General features: G+C 38.0%; 1 long non-coding RNA gene across 2 annotated transcripts in view; it reads right to left on the bottom strand.

Moving 5' to 3' along the window:
* Positions 1–22782, bottom strand: part of LOC128852721 (uncharacterized) — a 75230-nt gene that overhangs the window by 2143 nt on the left and 50305 nt on the right. For both annotated transcript variants that reach the window (XR_008450730.1, XR_008450731.1), the window contains exons 5-8: positions 20689–20785; positions 13147–13229; positions 9584–9698; positions 142–262 (exon numbers count right to left, since the gene is read on the bottom strand). This is a non-coding gene — a long non-coding RNA (uncharacterized LOC128852721). The remainder of the gene's footprint in view (positions 1–141; positions 263–9583; positions 9699–13146; positions 13230–20688; positions 20786–22782) is intronic.

Raw genomic sequence — 22782 nt, 5'->3', positions numbered from 1 at the left:
GCTGTAATTGAAGTGGAGCCTTCTCACTACAACAAGCTTCAAAAAGATGCGTACAGAAAAAGACATGAAGTCAAACAGTCCTTTACACGCTTTTTCTTTGTTCCATGTTAGTTATTTGTACATGTACGAAAACACACAGACCTTTTGAATCCAGTTTCTTCTACAGTTTAAGCCAGGCGTGAAGCTGCAATTCTGTATTTGCAACATTACTCTCTTCCTCTGGAATCAATCACCATTTTACGAACTCAGTGGTTAGAATTGCCTCTGGAACAAATCAAGGGAAACTAGGATCAGATCCTGTGTGACACCAGATTTTGAGTGAAAGACCTTGGAATAATAGCTGTGTAAAGCATTCAGGCTTGTGGTAGTAAAATGCCAAGAACCAAAACATCAATATAGAGGAAAAAAAACCCTCTTCCCAAAAAAGCAGAAGATGACAGTTCTATTAAGTATTGTTTTTTTATATATATATAAAATATATGTACACATACATGTACACACACACAGGCACACTCATGCACTGCTACAAACTGTATCTCTAATAATATTTGAGAATTATTTTCAATTTCATTTTAGAATGAAATACTGATTAAACCCTGGCTGGGAAGAGGAATGTGAGGAGCTGCTATAGACTTTTAAACTGTGTAGAACTTCAGCTTAAAATAACATCAAATTCCTTTCAGTCTTAGCTTAAGAAAGATTAAAATAGATTGGTATTGATTCGGTATATACTGAAATTTCCCAATAAATTGTATTTATGTAGGAGGGCACCTCTTTGACTAAGAGACAAATGTAAAGTTTGCATCTTTTTGTCACTTGCCAGGAAATTAAAGGGACAGAAATTAACAGCTAAAGTCTAGGGTCCAATAAGACCGGTCTTACAAAAGGTGCTGTGATGATCTGTTTCAGTTCAGGAGACTGACTGCTCTGTCTTCTGAGACTGGAGCTATGAAACCACCATCAACACAGTGCGTGTCTCCTATGCCCGGTAGGCAAACTGTCCCCTAACATCAGTCAGTGTTTCTATCCTAGCGAATTCTGAGTGCACTTGATATTATATTACCTGGCATGGATAGTAACATAGGAAACACCTGCTTCCTGTAGTGGCTAGATGATACCAAAGAATGCTTTATGCCAAAAATAGGCAAAACATTGAAATAAAATACTTTGTGCTATCAAACATTCTGTCAGTGTAATATAGAAGACACCATCAATGTTGAAGAAGAACTGAGGCTGGAACAAAGTGAGGAGGCCTTCCTTAAGGAGGCTTCCTGTTGGGAAAAAGTTTTACATCTGCTGAGACAGCTTACGAGAAATCACTAAAAATTTGATTTAGGAAGAAACTTACTCATTCTCATTGAAATACTTTCCCCTCTGACATATTTTTTTTCTGCAGGCTCAAGAGAAGCTGGGAAAAACATCTGTCCCGATCTTTAACAATACATATGGAATAAATAATGTATCATAACTGAGATCTAAAATATGAACTTAATATCTCAGGTGATAGGAAGTTTTCAGGACAGGAAGATCAGCACCCAACAGCACGAAGACTTCCGATGAGAAGAGTGCAATAAAGCACTCTGTTAGAACAGCAAATAATCTCTTGCAGAAGTCATGACATGAATTATAAAATTAAAAATGAAACTACTGCAAAAGGAAGGATTAAATGCTTTTGAAACCCTGTTTATGCTTCATCATGATTTCTTCAGAAGCTTTGTGTAAATAGTAGAATGACCTCAACTTGATAAAATAAATGACTGCAGTGGCATGGACAACCATGAGAAGGGGATAATTAACCTGCTGACAACACAACAGTAAATTAAAAGAGCATTCAAGTCAGATTGTTTAAATACTATAAACAGAGGACACAGTCTTAGAAATATGCTGGAGGTTGGTACAGTCTTACATGAGAGACAGAAATATAATGTCTTCTGCCAAGAGGAGATAAGGATCGTGCTTGTCTATTAAGTGGCATGTTAAGCAGCCAGAGAAAAGGAAAATAAAACCACTATTCACAGAGAGCACTAAAAACTGATGCACAAACTTGCAGTGCACCTGCATCTGCAGATATATCCACCATCATTCCAAGAGATACATATAGGAATATGACGCTGGTCAGCAATTTCTGAGGGACAGTGGTAATAAAAAATAAGAACAAATGTGTGTTCTTTGTCTTCCTTTCTGGTTTCAAAAGCTGTAGAAACTAATGACTAAAGTCCACTGCCTTTAAAGCCAAAAGCAAATCTCTTGCTGATTTCAAAGCAAGCTTAATTTCACCTAGTGATTTCACAAATTATATAAACAACCTTACTTTTTAATTACTTTTAGTCCTTATCCACTACCATTAATTTGCACAATTCCCCCCCCCCCCCCCCCCCCCCCCGTATTCTAGACCATAGGAGGCTTGGCATCTTCACTGTATCTCTGGAAGCCTGAAGATTATTTACATCAGTGATTAATCTTAATTAAAAATCATAAAAAAATTAGCAATAAAACTAAAAAGATGTGTCCTGAGTATATTCTTTCTGAAGAAGAGAAATACACAGTGCCATCAGAATCTGAATTCAAATAAAATACTGCCTGTTTGCTCAGGTTGCATTGTAATGCACTTGCATTCTGGGTGATTTTTTTATAGCTCCCCCCTTCTACTACCAACTCTCCGTTTTAAAGCCCAGAAAGCAAATTACTTCTTTTTTTGGGAGGAGCTCATCTTTGCTAATAGTATCAAAGATTATGCTCTGCCACACACAGAGGCTGCAAGACTTTATCAATACTTTTCAGTGGAACAGTGGAATCTTTTAACTGAAAATCCTGTAAAAGACAAACACCCTATCCCATACGAATAAGCGAATCTTCCACTGGACCAAGCCATTACCGTCATCCACAAACCATCGTAAACACCCTCTGCTAGCACAGCCCACTTCTCCAGCTCTCCTTTTGACGAGTGACCTGTGGCACCACATTGTTTCAAACCAGAGGGCTGACTGCCTTTTACCAAATCATCATCAACATCATCTGTAGTATCAATATGAGAAACCCTAAAAAAAGTCTTAAATTATTACAGAAATAATATAGAAAAGTGTGATTGCTGTACACAATCACATAGCCACAGGCTATGTTTACAATTTGATTTACAGATTTATAGTGAGAAATTGTAATATTCTGCCGTATGATTTGCAATAGGAAACTATAAATCTAATATAATTAAAAATAATTTTGTATATTTTTCTTCTTTTTTATTAGTAAACAACAAAGTTATAGAAATGTTGGAAGAACCATCTAAATTGAAATTAAGCTTTTTCACTTTGAAAATGTGAATATTTAATAAGAGGTGACTGTACTTAACGTAGTCAAATTTTCTTCTAAAAGCCCTAGCTCTGCTGCAATAAATCCCACTTGAGAAAATAAAATGGGGGAAAAATGAAGTAAAGGGAATTCAGACTTAAAAAAAGGAATAAAATAAAATAAATAGAGACTGAAGAGTGAGAAAAAACAATGAGGGAGAAACAGCATTTTGCCGAAAAGTACAATACGCAGATTCAACTTGAATTCTATTTTAGCTTATGCAAAGTCTCCTTTATTGTACATGGGCTTTGCAGGGAGCCCAGTGGGAGGTGGCAAGAAAGTTGGAACTGGATGATCTTTAAGGTCTATTCCAACCCAAATACACCTATGATTTTAGATTCTATGATTCTAAGTATAGCTTTATTCAGACTCAATATAATTTAAATTACTTATGTGACGTTTGATATAGATATGCCTTTGGTCATCTAAGTCCATCATGGGAGAAATATACAGCCCAGATGACAGCAACATTAAATAAGAACAATGTCCAGAGATTGATAACAGTGTGAGGATAGATATTTTTCCACATAAATCACAAAGCAACAAAACTTCATAGAACTTATGAGTATCTGGAAGAGAGAGAGTAAACAATTCACAGGGAGACACATCACATGTGCAAGATCATGCTGCGGACAAACTTATACTTCCAGCGACTATTGTGGAAACGTTGTTCTTGGCTTAACCTGCACAATGTGTTCCTCTTTCTGCTCAGCCTGACACTAAACACAAAGCCAAGATACACCAATTAGCTCACACAACAGATGCCAAGATCAGATTGTCAACAATATACAGAGGCTTGGATCGCAAAAACTGTCATTTTCGTATGGTCCTGGATTTACACGTCCTAAGCATTTGCACAAACATGTTCCAGTTTCGGATAATTTGGAGTTCACAAAGAATCTAGGAGGTAGTAAAGAGGAGTTTCCCAAACTGTGCACCAGTTGTTACAGACTGTTAGCGTGCTGGGCTGGCTCAGGAGGGAAGTTAGCAGGGATTTAGGCCCCCAGCTGCACCAGCATGGGCTGGAGGCATCCCGCAGTTGCACCTGGGGAAGCAGAGGAGGGAGCCAGCCCTTCCTGCCTCAGTCTGCTCACAGCACCCTTCACCCCAGCCTCTTAGACAGGCTGAGCGGGACCTAATTCATCGAACATGGCTATATGTTTCCCACATTAGAGGCTCTCCGTGGCTGGGTGAGGAATGCAATGCAGTCACATAGTCATTTGGACATATCCATTTTCACTGCATTTCACATTCTGAACAGCTGCCTGCTCTCTGCTCAGGCATTTCACTCTCTTACAGTAACAGCTTTGGTCCGCTTCCACGTGCTGTTCCCAAGGCAGGTATAAAATTAGGAGCAAAGCTTACAGTTGTTGGCATCTTCTATCTCAAGACATCTAATATGTTCCTCCCACAGACAGACTTTCCGTGCTTTTGCTATGCCAAGTTTGTAAAGCTCCATAGCCAGCCTAAAAAGAGAAGGGAAAGTTCTCTTTTTTTTTCCAGGTATAATGTAGCTTGCACTATGAGATCAAATAGTCTCTCCCTTCCTAAACAACCCTACACACACAGAGTGGGTGTTTGTTTACTCATTTTTGATAGGAAGCCACTCTGCACAGCCCTAGCAGAATAACTTGCATGGGTCCAGCCCCACGCCGTGTGGTGAAAGAGAAGTTGCTGCTGGTGAGGCTCAGCACGTGGCAGGCTGTGAAAGCAGCAGCAGCCACTGCCTCCTGTCAGGCCATAGAATCATAGAATGGTTTGGGTTGGAGGGACCTTAAAGAACATGCAGTTTCAGTCCCTCTGCTATGGGCAGGGTCACCTTCCACTGGATCAGGTTGCTCAAAGCCCCATCCAACCTGGCCTTGAACACCTCAAGGGATGGGGCAGCCACAAGCCAAGACTTCTGTGTGCCGGTGCCTCACCACCCTTCATGGTAAAAAGTTTCTTCCCAATATCTCATCTAAATCTCCCCTATTTCAGCTTAAAACCATCCTCCTTCATGCTGCGCTCCCTGATAAAGAGCTGCTCTCCTGCTTTCCTGTAGCTCTTTTATGTACTGGAAGGCTGCTCTAAGATCTCCCTGGAGCCTTCTCTTTAGGATGAACAACTCCAACTCTCTCAGCCTTTACTCATATGGAAGGCTCTCCAGCCCTCAGATCATCTTTGTGGCCTCCTCTGAACCCACTGTAACAGATCCATGTCCTTTCTGTGCTGAGGACTCCAGAACTGAATGTAGACTCCAGGTAAGCAGAGTAGAGGGGAAGAATCCCCTCCCTTACCCTGCTGCTCACCCCTTCTGGTGCAGCCCAGGGCACAGTTGCCTTTCTGGGCTGCAAGCACACATTGTTGGCTCATTTTGAGCTTCTCATCCACCAACACCCCCAAGCCCTTCTCTTCAGGGCTGCTCCCAATCCATTCTCCACCCAATCTGTATTTGCACTTGGGATTGCCCCAACCCAGGTGCAGGACCTTGCACTTGGCCTTCATGAACCATGAATCTACCTCTGCTTACCTCAGTCTCCCAGTCCCTAATGTCAGCATGAACACTGACAGAAGTGAACAGAAAGTTATTTTGTTATCCACTGATAAATAATAACACTGCATCTACCAGTCCCCGTTTACTGCTAAGGGGGGAATAAGGAAATGAAACAAGACTTTATGTTCTACACATAAAACTCCACACAAACTATTTACTCTCTTTTTCCCCCCCACCAGGAATCTATTTTGAGCAATTGACATTTCGGATATGTCTCCAATTGTTGAGTTTACCATACAACACACGTCTGAAAGGGAAGATGAATTGCAACAATATAATAAACAATTCATAGGAATAAGTATATGCATTACTGTTTTGTAGCTCTCCTGTGAATCAAATAGATTCCTGTAAGCTTTTGTTTAAAAACAAGCAGCATAATTAGAGGGGAAAACTATACAAATCCTAGATGATTTAAACACAGCTCTGAAATGTGAACATTACTCCAAATACTTCATTTTAGCAACTGTTTTTCCTCAGTGAGAAGATTAGGATCAGGTGGATAGCCTGGTTTAGCCGAGATTTTACTTCAAGCTACTGTCAGCAAGAAAAGCAGAAAACGCACAGGACACTATTACATAGAAGAAGCACTGAGACTGTAATGTCCACTCATTATAATGTTATGCTAATTATGTGAGTTTTCTTCCCCTCACAGTCTTTGGTGAATACTCCTAACTTCATATCACAGAAAATCCATGAGACAGACACTCCCCTCAATATCACACATCTCCCAAATTACCAGATGAAAAGAACAAAACATTAAAAAACCATGAATCCTAAGAAAATACCACAGGACCCCCAACACTACAATTTTTATAGCTGCAACAGTTGCTGCTCTCTGCTTACACTTTAGAAATAGAAAAGGACAATAAAAAGGGAGGTTTATGTGCCTTCGGTGCAGTTTCCATTTTAGATTTAGAGATGAAGGCTTTTCAGCTCGTTCACATCTATTTGGAAAAGGTATGTCTGAAAATCTGACAGTTTTCATTGAAATATAATGGAGGCCAAGATTGTGTTTCCAAAGTGTCACAATACCATGCTGATGGTAAAGCCAAGTACAAACAGTGATGTTGAATGCAACTCACTGAAAATGCAGATATCTGGGGATTTTATCATCTACACCTGTGAGGATTTGTACCAGAAAACTACCGCTAGGAAAAGAGAAAAATCTGCTGATCTTTCACAGCACTAGAATTGTGTTAGTTTATGAACTGTGTTTGGTAACCATGGATACAAAACAATTTCAGAAGGACTTCACATAATCTAGGAACTATAAATAGATTTGGAAACAATGTAGGAGCTTAATTGCAGTATCCATGGGCTGCAAAGCACAATATTCTTTGAAACATAATTCATTTCTATGTGTTCCAACAATCATTTTAAAGGCATTCATGGCAATATCGTCCTCTCTTTTTCTGTGTATTTCTTATTTTCTAGCCTATCCTCCCCATCTCTTGTTACTCAATCAAGCTTAGCCTGGGTGATAACGAGCAGGTGAGTAATCATAAACTCTCATTTAGTTTATTTAGATTTTAGAGGAAAGAGTGTAGAATGACGTGTGCGGCCCATGTTATAGAAAAATTAACCAAGAAAAAGATGCACAGAGTACTAGTCAAGAAGTTGACAGAAACTACTGCTAAACCACAATAAGTGTTTCTTCAATGTAATAACTTCATTTAAAAACAAACAAACAAAAACTCTTGGGACAATTACCTTACAGAAAAAATAAAAACAGAGTAGGGGCTGCTACAATTTTAACCTCTGTTCATATCTTAGCATCCTCCTCCATTACCCACATATCTCCTTTCACAGTCCCTGTGGTTTGAGAGAAAGAAAACAATCCTAGACTTTTGAGGAGAATTTTCTATTGTTAAAAAAAAAAAAAGCAACATCTTGTTTCAAGATTAGTCAGACACCTCACAATGAAAATGCTCTGGCCTTGCAAGCTGAATATTTTGTCAATTTTATGAACACTTTTGATGAGCTGCTTATATTTGAAAGATATACTCATATCTTTAATCAGTCTTATTAGCAAAAACCACAAACATACATATTTTCTATAAATGAACTTCCATTCAGTCACTGGTATTTCTAACTTAATTTTATGAAATGCTTCAAATCCGAACTAGCCAGCCTAAGAGCGGCTATGGCATACTATTTAAACTCTGTTGAGAATCAAAGCAATAATGCAGTGGGATGTCAACCACAAGCCACAGTTTCAGTTAGTGTAAGTCATCATCTGTTAATCAAATCACTGGCTGCGGCTAAGTTGGGTAAAATAGCTGGCAGCAACGGTTGCAGTGAAGACAAAGGCTGGGACCACACCAAGCCAAATCCATGCAAATGCTCCAGCAGTTTTTCTCTGTCAAACTAATCCATGGGTGCTCAGTTTTTAATGGGACAGTCTTACTGAATTAAACAAAAATGGCTCTTTTTCTAAAGGCTAGCGAGTGTATGGATTTATACTTATATATCTGGTGCTAGCTAGATTTTTTTTTCATGCTTTTTGGATACCCTTATCATTAAGGTGGAAAAATACATACAATGCAATGTTAGGCAAAGCAGTAATTTTTCTCATCCTACCAAGAGAAGCCTCAGTTACTCCATTTCTCATTTTAAAAGAAACCATCATCAGTAATCTTTGCCAGCACTGGCTGGCCATGATCAGCTATTAGCTAAGCATCTCAATTGTCTAAGGGGAATTTTCATTACTTATCTACAAGTATTTAAAACGTTTAAATTGGTGAGGGTTTACTTGTATTCTACACAGCAAGAGATTGACCGGAGTATGCTCTAGGGAGCGCAGGGCACCCAAGATACGCACTAGGGCTCTCCAACCTCAGCACATCAGCACGGAGCGCAGCTGGCAGGTCTGCAGAGATCCCTTGCCAAACTGCCCAAGGAAATACAGTCCTGCTGGGCAGGGCTCTGCTGAGAGAGCAGCGCTTTGCAAGGAGAGACACAGAGAGAGATCTGAGATGAAGGAGGTGGCCAGGAATACTGTTGCCATCCCACTCTGGAGGTAACCAGGCAATTCCCCAGCAGCCTTAGTGTTTCCCATATGTGCCTGGGACTGCAGTTAAGATTATTAGGATTTTTTTTTTTTCATGCATGAATATCTTCATGATCGTGAAAAGAAAACTTATGAGAACAATGGTGTTGAAACAAAACTTAACCTTTTCTTGGTTATTCCAAAGTTGTGCTGATGTAATATTCATTAGTAGGCACCCTCATGGTCAAGCTTAACATTCAAGCCGAGACTGTCTAATCAGTAGTCTAATCAATTTTCAGAAGTGAAGTCCAGTGTAAAAAGTGTTCTTACTTGCATTTAGGTATTAATTCAGTTGCACTAAAAAAAAAAAAAATAAAAGCTTTATCTTGTTTCATTTCTTCAGTATTCCCTAGAGAAAGAAATCCATGCCAATTATCCAACTAGACAGTACTTTCTTCAGTGAGGGTTAGAATCTTAATGCATCTGTAAATTAGGCTTTCCCTGCAGAAGGCAAGGAAACTCTGTTAATTAGCATCACTTTCAGATGTGACCACCTATCAAAATTCTTGGGTGCCAAGAATTATACTTCTTGCAAATCAAGAAGTCAAAGACCCATCACAAAGCACAAAGATGACCAAATGTTTCACAATTTATAAGACAGCATATAATTTACAAACGTAGCATGCCTGTCAAGACAAAGAGTATATACCTACCTACATGACGGTGAGTATATATACACATGAGAAGGGACACAAGATACATTTCATCCTTGCGTTCGTAATTTTAGTTTTGGACATTAATTCCAAGACTTATCAGCTTCCATAAATGCTAGAAGAAATTGAAAGTAGAGTAAAAATTAATACCTTTTCAATTCAAGACTTTTTTTCTCCAGAAGCTACACTGCAACGTTTCTGTCAATTTTACACTGGCTGAAATAAAGCCTAGAATTTTTATTAGTTGCTAAAATGAAGTAAATTATTTTGCTCTTTTTTCTGCTTCTCCAAGGAAGTCAGATCACAAAAAGATAAAGTAAGAGCAATTTTACTTCATCTAAACATGAACTATAGGACAGAAATGGCAATTACACTAAGAATATGTGATGATTCACATTAGACCTGTAATTGGTTAAGACGAAAAATAGGGAACAATTATCATCACTTATATTGAAGGAGCTCAGGCTCCAGAAAGAAAATTTATAGGCAGAATAAGAGAATAGTTGAAGAAATATTTAAAATAAACATGCACTAATTACAGCAGGAGGAGATTGTGAATTCTTAAATACTTCTTTTCTAAGTCTGCATTACTAATATTATCCAAACACTCCAGTTATTTTTCTAGCATGAACATATCTGGGTCTCGCATTAAACCAAGAATACTCTCAACTAACAATTTGCTCAGCCTCTTTGAAGGCTTAAAAGAGAAAGTCCACTATAACATGGCGTTATCAAGCAAGCCGGCTATTGGAAAAACTGAAACTTCCTCCTTCAACAGCAGTAAATATTCATTGGTGGAGTCTTACAAACGTGTATGGTAATACAGAATAAAGTCATTAACAATAAGAGATTAAGTAAAAGCTTAATTTAAATCTGTTAAATGAGTTCATTTCTTTGATCAGCATTATCTAATTAATAGAAAGGTCATTTTACAGTAAACGGTTTAGGTCTAACATCTGGACCTAACTGCTCTCTGTCATTTAAAGAAATTCACAAAATAACTATTCCTCTTCCTATCAAATCCTGGCTTGTTTTTCCTTCCCTGAAGTTAGGCTGAAAGACATTTCCCACCAGCATTTCCCACAAACTTACACACCAGTTTAGTTTCCCAGTTTTGGAAAAAAGCCCGTCCAGCCAACATGCTCACCCCCTCCCATACGGCAACAGCTACCCTGTATTTTAATATTTGTGTTAACTTTACAGCACACGTGATCTTACAAAAGACACTACGCATACTGTTTTCCCACCTTTACGTTCCTATCAAAAGATCCAATTCCTTCTTTTTGTTAGTAGAGACAAAGCCAGAACTCTGCAATTCCATGGTTTATGGGAAACAAACTGATCAGCTCCTTTTTAAAATTATGGATACTGGTTTGAATTCAGGTTTAAGGTTTCAATACTTTGAGGTAACTGATCTTCATTTTGTGTATAAGAAAAAAACCTATATTGTTTTTATTAGTTTTATTAAAAACTAAACTAACGAAAAATTAGTTTATTTTTCATATTTTTCTCCCACTTCCCCATCCTGAGGTTGCCTAAAGGAACTCTTAGAGTTTTCTGTGCAAAAGAGGAGACAACACTTTGTGGATTTTGCCATTGACAGCCTCTTTGATTTGACAGGCTATGTCACTACTCCGTGCCTCAGAACATCATTCCTTACACAATATTAAATATCTACAAAGTTCTCAGGCCTTCTGCTAAAGGATATTCAAAGAAGAATCAGACAGGTAAAGCTAGGGCACGTGGGTTATAGTCAGACCTTCGGTGACTCCTGGGAAGAAGATGTTAATCTATTAGATAAAGAGTGCGTTATGAGGACATTAGAAGGGTCTCTCTGTACATAACTGCCATGTGGTTTGTTAGAAAATAGTCTCCTCTCAGCTTTAGATGTCTAGCTCACAGCCAACCACAAAATTTGGTTCTTAGACCAGATTTAAACCCATAAGGTACATCACAGATATTGCAAAAGACAAAGCAAAATAGAGAGAGAAGTACTTAGATCTGTTGTTAATACCATTTAAGTAGAAAGAACAGCTAGTAACTGCAGATTTTAAGACTAACTTAAAAATGTGAATTACTATGAATTTTAAATACTGTTTAAAAGGAAATACATACTATAAAGGAGGCTAAGTAAACATAGCTTGCAGTATACTATGACGAAAATCTGCATTTTACAGAACTAAGCTAATGTGAAACTACAAAATGAGAGCAAAGAGTTTCTCTTAGTTCTTCCTTGGACAGGCTTTTGACTAGTTACATGTAAGACAGTAAGCTACGTGGAAAATTTCAGTTTTTGACTAAAACCCAAATTTAAAGAGCTTTCTCCTCCACATTATCATTTTTAGAATCTGTTTTCTCTTTTGCAAGAGATAAGCAGAAAATTCCACTGCTGTTCTATTAAATTCCTGCTGCAAGGATGAATAACTCGAAGGCTGAAGCTGCCTGCTGTTACTGTGGTTACCAAAGTTTCCTACCCTTTGAGTAATGTTCCAGTCTAGATATTTCAAGCTTGTGTCATGCCCCGAAACAACAAGCCACATGCTCATGTCCAGTCCTGACTGGGGAGGGGAAGTCATTTATCTGTGTGGTGATCCCAAGGCTAACAAGGTCGCTCCCAGGGCAAAAATCAAAAGCAATATTTATTCTGGCTCTGGCAAACATAAACAGACCAAAATACTCGGGTGCACAGCTGAGACATTGAGGTGTGACTTCCCAAAGTCACAGGAAAAAATCCCAACATGTTCAGATCAAAATCTGATCCCTGAACACAGCCAAGGTCACACGGATATGATCCAACACACACACTGTAAGGTAATGGGAGGGAGACAGAGAAAGAGAGAGAGAGGGTCAAGATTAATATAACAACAGCGAAGTGAACCAGTACAAGTATAAATCTAACAATCAAAAAATAACATATTAACAAATACGGTTGAAACTACAGTTCTTAGCCTTGGTCTTCTATCCCTTAGATTACTAGCAATGGTAAATAAGCAACTCCAATCTCAATGCATAACCCAGAAGCAATAATAATTTTGGAGCACTCAAAGGGGTTCCATTTGTTTTCCCAAAACTTTTAAGGTTCAATTTTGTAACCAGAATCCCACTGGCTCAGATAAATTTTGGGGGCTTAAAACCAGAGTATTAGGAAACTTGAGGCACATATAAAGCCTCATAGTAATCTGGTTTCTCCAAAGGACGGAATTTTGTATCCCAAGGACACAATTCACAAAACTGTGTGATGATGACATCCACAAGAGTATCCTTCACCACCACTTTCTTCTCCCAGTACAGATCAGTGGGTCTTCCTGAGGAACAACATTAGCATTAACAAAGAATATTGAGAAAAATAAATGACTTCCTTAAAAAAGGAAATATTCAACTTAGGGAAACCCAAAATCTGTAATACAAATATAGTGAAAATAGTCACATTAACCATATCAAACACAATCACAAAATTAACAGTTGTGGCAAAAAATCTCAAGACAGGTCAGCAAAAGTAGACACATTAATCATAATAAACCTAAACACAAAATCAACATTTGTGGGGAAAGATCTCAGCCCACCTTCAGCGGCAGAGGTTACAGCAGGGCATGTCAGGATGTGTCCTCGGTCCACGTGGCTCTGTGGTGGATCATCAAGTTTTTTCCTGACAAAAAGAAAGAAAAAGACAGGACCGGTTTTTAAAAGGAACAATGCACCGTGTATTTATTTTATTCTCCTTTCTGTGGGCGTTGGTGGCTACCCATGTGTGCAGATTAAGCGGGGTTTTTAGAATAAGGGATGCCTCTCAGAATTTGGGAGCTCACCAGGACAGGCTGTCCTGGGCAGTATCTAGAATTGCTGAGGGGGAAAGTAGCCAATAAATCCCCTTGTTTGTTTTCTGTGAGCTGACTAAAACAAGCCCACTGGCTGCTTTTTGGCTCAGATAGAGGTAGCTCAACTAGTTTTCTCAGCCTGGGGGTGCTGGTAATCCTACCTACAGGACCTGAAGTAGCAGCTGCTGTTCCCTTTGTTAAGGGGGCTGCAGGCATTTTCTCTTCTCGAGTCAGGGGGTGGCTTTTGTCGGGGGGCTGTCGCTTTTTTGCCAACCAATGCAGGTCAGATAGAGGCAGGCCAGGCATTAAATATATAAATTAATACACACTTTCCTAACTGACTCGGTGAAACTTTGAGAAGCCTCCAGGAGTCAGGCACATGTCTTATGAAGGGAATAATTTTTCCTGGGGCTGCTAACATTAGCAGCAGGGCACACATCAGCTGCAAGCAAACTGCCTTCTGTATGCATCCAGTAAGGCGGCCAATCCCAGGAGCAGCGATCACAATCACATCGCCCTGCTTTGAAAATCCATTTCCTCCACCCCAGCAAAGTACTGTGTGCAGTTTCCATAGAAAAAAAATGGTTCTTGCATGGAAGGAAATGAGTTACCAAGAAAAAGACATAGACTGTCTTTCAGCTATATATCCTCACGAGCGTTTGCCTACATTGCAGAAACTACATACCAGGGCAGTCTGATAAACTGAACAGGTACAGATTAGCTGTACAAAACATAGTTTGTAGGGTTAGTGATTCACAGAAGCATTAGGCACCCTAAAGACAGGTGAGCAACTCTCAAACAGACACTTTTCTTTTTCCTGCTTGGTGAACAATAACATAAGCAGTAGGTCAGTGCTTCTTCTCTGCACTATCTCAGTTAAAAAACAGGTCATTGTTGTACATAATTCAAATTGGCAGCTTTAATCCATGGTAAATGCGTGGTTGAATCAAAATATAAAGAAGTTATTGATGCACACCCATAGAATAAGGCCATTCCTATGTTACATTTCTACCTAGATGACGGTGAAACTAGTAGAGCAAAGTTTTGATGATACCAATTGGCATCTTTGATATTCTATATGCTTTGCAGCTGCTAACTTTCAAAAAATGCACGGCCAATCCTAGAAGGAAACACATGCAAATTCTTATCTAAAAGAATTATTTCTTATCTAAAAGTGCAACAACTTTCCGAAATAAAAATGTTCAAATGGCAGTTCCTTACCTGCATTTCCCAGTGTTCTTTTTTTCACCATGGTGCATATGCACCGCCTAAAGCATTTTCTTTAGTTCCTTTAAAACTAACAACAATTGTACTGAGCTTTTGAAGTGAAACAAACCTTAGAATCTTGACAGGATTTAATTACACCCATCTTATACTGATTTAATTTTGAAATCACTGCCCTTGAGGTGGGTTGGTGGGTGGTAGAAGGCAAGAAAAGCTGAAGAATCAATAATTGACCTACGGCATTAATCAAACTCAGACTAGGGGGAGTATAAAGACTCTCTGAAGAGTTACTAAGCACTGTTTTGCAAGTTTTAATGTAAGAACAAAGTTAAGAAAATAGCCTTAAAATTTTCTAATATCCATATCCTTAGGCAACTGCAAAATTCAGAAACTAATTTACTAGGTACACCTTTTTAAATTATTAGGATGCCTTCAAGAATAAGACGTTAATCCTTTTTGCATATTTTTCAAGGAATATTTTTGAATCTTGCGAGGGACCTTCCTGAAAAGTACTTTTAATTGACTCTGTCTTCCATGTTTTATTGGGCTTCTGTTATAAGGCTATAAGAAGTTCAGATAAGAAGTGTCATGGAAGCAGTACGTGAATGCCTGAATCAGTTTATCAGTTAATTACTCTGTCAGAACTGTTCAAATAATACACTACTTTTTTCAGAGCGATGCAAAATTTAGAGAATAAAATTCCTTGTAAAACAAACATATAAAAATATTTTATGCAATTTTAATTTTTTTTATGTTTTCCTTTTAAAGCATAATTTTTACAATTAAATTAAAGGTTTTTAATGCAAAAGAATTTGTTTAAATATTTTGCTTAGACCTTAGGTTTTTTAATTTGGCAGGGCTAAAATAATTATCTTAATACAAAAAGCTATGTAGATTAACTTCAGTAGAATAAGCAATGCTCTGCAAAGGGCTTGGCAACAGAAACCCTGATAACTTTGGAGCTTCATAAGGAATTAATTTTCACCACAAAATTAGAGATCATAGTAATTGGAAAATGCCGAAATTCTCTCTTTTCTGGAAAGCTGCTATAACACAAAATGAAATCCCAGAAAACTTTGATTCCATGAGTTAGGACCATCAGGATTCATGCTGTATATTAATTAATGAGGTCTATATGTTGTGATAAAAGATTGGCTTCTTTTGCTTTCTGCCGACTGACAACCCAGACAGGAAGCCATTGAGAAATGAGCATGTGAATGCTTTTAGGAGCCTATCACAGAACATCCTGGAGTTTCAGGGTCTCTAATCGCCCTACACGGCCCTCAGCCCTTTTGAAGATATAAAACACTATAAATTCTAAATATTACATAGAATAATCAGCAAGACTCAACAGCAGCAAAAAGAACTGGGCAGACCAAATCCACCTTTCCCAAATTTTCCTAAAAAAGTGTTGTTTGGATGTTCACTGTATAAAAAAACCCCTAAGTCTGTCTAACCAAAACTAATATTTTGTGATATCCTATTTCCCACTGTGTATTATTTCACTTTCATTAAACCATGGTGCTTAAGCCATAGACCAATCTACTTTCTGCTTAAAAGGAAAATATACAATTTTAATTCCATTTGCTTTTGCAGTTCTATTTTAGCTCAGCTCTGATAGAAAGGAAGTCAGACATGTGGATAAATGAGCTAGGTTGATTGAATATTGATAAGCCAATTTTTAATTTATCAAGGTTATCTAGAGGTGTTAACCTGACGCTGCATACTAACAAGAAATATCAACACGGTAAGTGATGTGTGCAGTGAAATATTTCTTTGGGGAAACAGCTCCGGATGGACCGGGATTATTAAAATTAGAACCTTGAAATGAGGATCAAGTGACCTCCTAAAGGGAAATTAGAAGAAGGTGAAAAGTGTGACAGAGACTGAGATGAGTAGGTGGCAAGTTTTATACTTTGCACAGACTGCAACATAAAACCCATGACAAATCAGTATGGCTGAGAGAGAGAGGAAACTATTTTTGTGAAAAGTAAAGGTCATTGAAGAGCCACTTTTTGATTCTCTCTTAGCACCCACCTATTTATTCTACCATTTACAACACAAGCCACAGCTTATTTTTAAGTGCATTATTATTTCTAAAAGCTTATCTTCCACCCTATTTATTCTACCATTTACAACACAAGCCACAGCTTATTTTTAAGTGCATTATTATTTCTAAAAGCTTATCTTCCACTGCATTTCTTATTTGTTTTGAAAATAATGATGTTTCAGATGGTTACAACAAAGAAATAATCCAAGGGTTTTCCTACCAAAAATATCTGCCACCCGAAACCCAAATCAAATATTAATAATCAACATTTGAGCAAATAATTAACAAATATGCTATTAATGTGCAGCATCTAAAGCTACAAATTTGAGAGGGATACTGATTTATTGCACTCAACGCATTATGAATAAACACATCAAAATCAGGATAAGGGAATATTCCACTCCAATAAAGGTAAGTAACTCCTACTAAAGAAATTTTTTAATTGCTTGTATATATACATCTTTTTAACTTTGCAGTCAGATTTCACTGATGCAAGTTTGTATTTGTCACAACCCTCTCAAAGAGGATGCAGAGGAGCATAGTGAAGCTGGAACTGGTAGAGGCATAGTCTGAATTTCATCTGATTTGAATGACCCATACTACTGTCACGATTCAATTCCCCTTATCTCCTAGACCACATTAATTGGAAATAGAAATCTGAAATATTAAATTGACAATGCATAGCTTTTAATTTCCTTCAGACATTATCCAACTGCATCAATTTGCATAGCTCTGAGAATCAGTCTGTGTGAATTAATGATGCATTTCCATATCCGACTGATAAAGATAGAGGGCTGTGACAGCGTTTACATCTGATACTATTAGAATCTCTTCAATGATAATCATTACCAAGTCCATTAATGAGTACATATTTCCCTGTGGCACCATGGCCATTCGCCATTGTAATCTAAATCTATACTCTCCAGAAACTCTATTCAGAAAGCAATGAAGTAAGACCCTGAACTATATAAAGGCTTTCAGCCAAGTTATCTCACTGAGTAAAAGGGATGAGGGAGACTTTCTTCAGTATTGGTTGCAGAGAAGATTAAAATGTACAATTAAGGGGATGTGTGTTGGGGTTTTTGTTTTATTGTTTTTTCTTAAACAGACAACTGCATTAGAAGTACATTAGCTGAAAGCTGCATCCAATGGCTTCTAATAACTGAGCAATACATACTCAAACCCTCAGCTTTCAGAAGGCTGTATTTAACTGGAATAACAAAGTTCAGAAACTCATCACACCGATTAATCTAATAATCTAATAATAATGACTCTGACTTGTTAAAATACAAATGCTGGGGAGATTTACATTAGATATTAGGAAGAATATTTTTGCTGTGAGGGTAGTGAGGCAGTGGCACAGGTTGCCCAGAGAAGTGGTGGTTGCACCATCCTGGGAGGTGTTCGAGGCCAGGCTTTGAGCAACCTGATCCAGTGGGAGGTGTCCCCGCCCATGGCAGGGTCATTGGAACCTTAAGATCCTTTCCAGTCCAAACCATTCTATGATTTTGTGAAGTCTCTACCATAACTTATGCAGATTTGACTGAAATGAGAATTACTGCAATATGCAATTCATTATACCTCAGCAGATGAAATAGCAGTTCAAGAAACAGAATTAGTACTACTTCCATTTCAAAATTTGCTGTCATGAAAATATACTCAGCTTTCTATTTTCTATGAAACTGTTCTTACCTCAGACCTAAAAGATACTGATAATCATTCACCCTACAATAGGCATCATTCCTTTACATATCCATATTTGAGGAGGAAACTTTTGTTTCTCAAACTGCCACAAAACCACACCCAACTACTCATTATTATCATTAAAAGGTCCCTCATGAAGGTGCAGTTTCCCAAAATGTCAGTATTATGTAGAGTGAAAATAAAAAGAAGTACGGATTGGTGTGCTGAAGCCATGGGTAGCCATTCCCAGCAAACACATCCCTAAAACCTCCACATGCACTACAGAACTAGTCCCATTTTGCCACAAATATGCACAAATCTGGATTCTGCTTTTGCAGATAAGCATTCATTTACCTTTAAGCGTTACAGAAGTTGAATGATAACTTATGATTAATTAATTCCTTATACTGCAATGCAAATAGAAACACTTCCCTCAAGAGGTAGCATGGATCATTCAGCTTTTTTAGGATTATATATTTTTTGCTCTGGTAATAAAAATCTATTGATATTTAGAAACTATTTATGTTTTTCACCACTTGTACCATGGAGATCTGGCTGGAGACTGACTATTATCACAGTATTAAATACTAATACCTCTTCATATTTGTGTCATATTCATGATGAGCTCTACGGTTTATTAGCAAATTGAGTCGAGACATAAAATAAATATGCAGCAGATTAGCTAGTTCCTGCCGCCATTTAATACAAGATTCTTCGGGTTTTCTGTGCAACCTCTGTTAGAAATAGAAGAGTAAACTAGATGAATTTTCAGTTTAATCCTCTATAGGTATTTCTATCTGTATAAACACAATGTAGTTTAGCAAACATTTCAACTGCTTCTGTTTCCTCGTAAATCTCTCACAGACAGCTTGGAAGGTCATGTGCAATACCTCTATCTTTACTCTGTTTCCATAGCCATGTTTTAATTTCAAAGCTAATTTCCTAGAGGGGAATAAATGCTTAAAAAATTCAATTATTATATACTGCTCTTAGCTGGAAAGGAGAACACATTGTCAACAGTCACGTTAAGAGCATAGAACTTCTGAAACTATTATTACTCTCTAAGAACATTTATAAATGGAACTTGAAATTTCACATAATATGTTATAATTTACTCTGGAATCATCAAGGTCACTTCTAAGCAACTGCTTTGAAATGTTACATACAGAAGTGTAAAGTGAGTTTTGTGTTATAAAATAAAACGAAGCGTTTTAAAATCCAAATCCCTTTCCTCCCTCCAAAGGAACAAATTATTTTTTTCCTGGAAACCAGCATGCTGTTAGATTCAGACTCCGTTTGCCAAATCTGAGTTTGGATGAATGTTTCACAGTGAAGGCATAATACCTTGGAAAGACAAAACACACATAACGACCCTGACAAGAACAGCAGTGCACGCAGGGCTTAGCCATGGGAGCATGCACTGTGCCAAAACTAATTGCATCCAGAAAAGTACAACTCCTTCACGTTCATATTTAGCCCTTGCCAATGGTGCTGATAACTTTCAACATGAAGCAATATATTAAGATAGTTTTTTAAAAGCTGCAAAGGATGGTGAAATGTCTCCTCATACTCAGCTGAAGCGATGAATGGCCACAATTTTTCTGAAACTCACTGAAAAACCTGTATCAGCTCACAAAGGTATTTGAACCGCATTTGTGGAAAACCTGAGTTCAAAGTTCCCAGTGAAACATATCTTTCCCAGTACATTTGACCACCTGCAGTGTTCTAACAATGCTGGCTCTCGTCCTTTGTTGTGCTGGCTGAGCAAAATTTTAGGCAGAGTTCTGCATCAACACTTCTGCAAACTGAGTTGAATTCAAACTCTTAATAAAAGCATTTTTTTTTAAAAAACAACTTTCTAGGTTTTCACTGTCCATACAATATACATTTTTTTTGTCTATACATACTGAGCAGTATTAACTTCTCTTGGTAAATCAACTGCCTTTATTTTCCAATTGCCTCACGGGAGCTTCTGCAAACTTTACTGCATCTGTTGCCTCAAATGAGTATTTCCTATAAAAAATGTAAGCATCCATTTAGGATCTTCAATTATAAAACAAGATTTGACTTAAAATCTATTGAATTATCATTGCAAGATTATTTCCTCTATTATTTTACATGCAACAAAGAATCACTACCTCCCAATTCTATTTCAAGAATGGCATTAAGGGTTGTCTGTTTTCGTGATCCATTGCATTCTGCTTAGGAGTCTACTAATACATGACTTGCACTACTGAATCATCTCCTTGAGACTTGGCATCTTCTTTATAAGACCATCCTTGGCAGGAACAAATCTTCCACGGTAATATAATATTAGACAGATTTCTAATTACCTTCGGCCAGTTAACTTTCATTATTGTTCCATGACTCCACTGAGCCTGTTTTTCTGGAAATCACTCGTCACAGACAACGCATCCAAAGAGGCTGGTTCTGTAAGACAGGAAAGAAGCCCAGTTTGGTGACTTAGAAATAATAATGAAGAACACAAAAAGTGATTAAATGAAAAAGAAGAAAGAAAACAGCATACAATGATATAAAGATTTGAAGGAAGGAAAATAGAAGAGAATAGAAAGAGGTAAGTGGTAAGGCAAAGCTGGGTAGAAGGTAACACAATGGGAAGAAAGCTCAGGGACAAATGTAGGAACAACTATTCCTCTTGCTTCTCCATAAGGAGAGAAGTACCATGTCAAGTATCTAAATCTAGCTTTATACACAGAGAATTGTCGGTTTCCTGTACAGTATCTTGTTCTCTAGTTTTTGAGGGTCCCTTCTGAAGTCAGGCTCTTCCCAAAAGACTACAAACTGAAGGAGACACTAGTTTCTGTGGACAATGGCTCCCTAAAGTGTGTAGATTTTACCAGAAAAAAACAACAAAATACTTAAATCTGACTCTGGATTAGCTTTTCTGGGTCAACACGCACATTTTGTGCAAATCACTTGGCAGTTCATTTTGGCTAGAGGAATTGGCAGGTTTCAGCTGTTCACAGTCTCAAAAAAGCTTTTAGTAACTTTTGTTAACTTCTCTGAATGTGATTATAAATTAACCTTTTCTCCTCTTGTGAAGTACCAATTGTACTGGTGGTACACAGAGCTTCAGACAGGATAATATTTATCAAGGATGCTGCGGCAAATTCTACTTTTACCTTCTCAAATGTCATCTTAAAATCGGAACACCTGCAAGTCTCTGATATGGTCATATCAGTTGTGATTGGTTCACACAAAGATAAACTGTTAAGTCTGTTGGGTTTGTGCTGTTTTCCGCTTATCTTTTGCTTTTCGGAGTCTGTGACAGCTTTATGGGAATGCATTATTCCTTGGGAAATTTAAGATCTGCACAGCTTTTGCAATGAAAGACGGTATTCACCAGTTTTATGAACAGTAAAAAATGCTGTAAATGTATTCAGAAGCGTGAAACTGAGCAATTTGCTTCCTGGTTTCAATGTAAATAATGTTTAATGTAGGACATGAAGAACTGACTGCATATCCCCATGCTATTATCCTGTTGGCATACACTTGCTGCTTTATACCTGGGAAATGAAAGTTGCATAGAATCACAGAGTGATTTGGGTTGGAAGGGAGCTTAAAAGTCCTCCAGTTTCAGTCTCTCTGCCATGGGCAGGGACACCTCTCACTGGATCAGGTTGCTCAAAGCCTCATCCAGCCTGGCCTTGAACACTTCCAGGGATGGGACATTCATGACTTCCCTGGGCAACCTGTGCCAATGCCTCATCACCCTCACAGGAAAACATTTCTTTTTAATATCTCATCTAAATCTCCCCACTTCCAGCTTAAAACCACTCTCCCTCATCCTATCACTACACTCCCTGATGAAAAGCCCCTCCTCAGCTTTCCTGTAAGCCCCTGTAAAGTACAGGATTGCTGCTATAAGGTCTCCCCAGAGCCTTTTCTTCTCCAGGCAGAGTCTTGTGTGTCTGACTGACCAAATCACAAGGCAAGAGTCATTTTATCATTTATGCCTCAGTTTATTGTGATATCTTCCAACTAAATGGTGGCCCAAAGTTTCTCAGGGGCACCGCAGAGTAAATATGACCTTAAATTTCAGAGTTGCTGCTGATGTTTAGATTAAGCAACTATTCAGGTTAAAATATTTGCCTTCCCAATTTATTTGCATGATAATTTTCCAGGTAATTTTAGATACTAATGATTGTGCAGATTTCCAAGTTTCACAGAGAAGAGAGGTGTCAGATAGTAGAAGCCTTCCTGCTACATTAAGCAGTATGAAAACTTGGAAACATTTATTCCTAAACCAGGACTAAGCTGAGGTTTACTTTCATCTAAAGTTTTATCTTCCTGAAACAGCAGAAAAATGAAGTACAAAGACTACACAGAAGTCTCCTGACATTGTCCTGTATTTGGAAATTCATAACAGAAGACAGCTTGAGAGTAGAACTAGGGTACAAACCTGG

The sequence above is a fragment of the Cuculus canorus genome, chromosome 7 (assembly GCF_017976375.1).
Source record: "Cuculus canorus isolate bCucCan1 chromosome 7, bCucCan1.pri, whole genome shotgun sequence".
Lineage (NCBI taxonomy): Eukaryota > Metazoa > Chordata > Aves > Cuculiformes > Cuculidae > Cuculus > Cuculus canorus.
This window is presented reverse-complemented; position numbering and strand designations above follow the sequence as displayed.